A 961-nucleotide genomic window follows, 5' to 3' on the forward strand; every position below is an offset into this window, starting at 1 on the left:
CCTCGATATACCCACCCCGATGTGCTCACCCTTATACCCACCCCAATATACTCACCCTGATGGGCTCACCCCAATATACCCACCCCAATATACCCACCCCGATATATCCATCTCAATATACCCACCCCAATGTGCTCACCCTTATACCCACCCTGCTATAATCACCCTCGTGCTCACCCCAGTGTACCCACCCCAATATACCCACCCCGATACACTCACCCCAATATACCCACCCCAGTATGCCCACTCTGATAGGCTCCCCCTGCTATATGCACCCCAATGGGGTCTCCCCCATGATATGCACCCCACTATAGGCACCCCAATATATTCACCCTCATGGGCTCTCCCCCATATATGCACCCCAACATGCTCAGCCAGCTGTACCCACCCCACTATAGGCACCCCAGTATGCTCACCCCACTATAGCCACCCCAGTATCTGCACCCTAATATTCTCACCCCACTGTACCCACCCGGATATACCTCCTCTGATGGGCTTACCCTGATATAGGCAGCCCAATATGCTCACCCCACTATAGGCACCCCAATATGCTCACCCCAGTATCCCCACCCCAGTATATGTACCCCAATGAGCTCACCCCAATATGCTCACCCCAATATACCCACCCCAATTTATGCACCCCAATGGGCTCACCCCCATATATGCACCCCAACATGCTCACCCTGCTATCCCCACCCCAGTATATGCACCCTAATATTCTCACCCCACTGTACCCACCCCCTCTGATGGGCTCTACCCCACTATAGGCACCCCAATATGCTCACCCCAGTATCCCCACCCCAATATATGCACCCCAATGAGCTCACCCCAATATACCCACCCCAATATATGCACCCCAATGGGCTCACTCTCATATATGCACCCCAATATACCCACCCCAGTGTAAGCACCCCAATATATTCACCCTCATGGGTTCTCCCCCATATATGCACCCCAACAT

At 53.4% G+C, this 961-nt stretch overlaps 1 protein-coding gene across 1 annotated transcript in view; it reads left to right on the plus strand.

Moving 5' to 3' along the window:
- The window catches only part of LOC106899811 (basement membrane-specific heparan sulfate proteoglycan core protein-like), a gene marked incomplete at both ends in the record, with an annotated part of 67,681 nt that overhangs the window by 8,139 nt on the left and 58,581 nt on the right, over window positions 1–961 (plus strand). The window lies entirely within an intron of this gene.

Source organism: Calidris pugnax, unplaced genomic scaffold, assembly GCF_001431845.1.
Source record: "Calidris pugnax isolate Ruff unplaced genomic scaffold, ASM143184v1 scaffold825, whole genome shotgun sequence".
Classification (NCBI taxonomy): domain Eukaryota; kingdom Metazoa; phylum Chordata; class Aves; order Charadriiformes; family Scolopacidae; genus Calidris; species Calidris pugnax.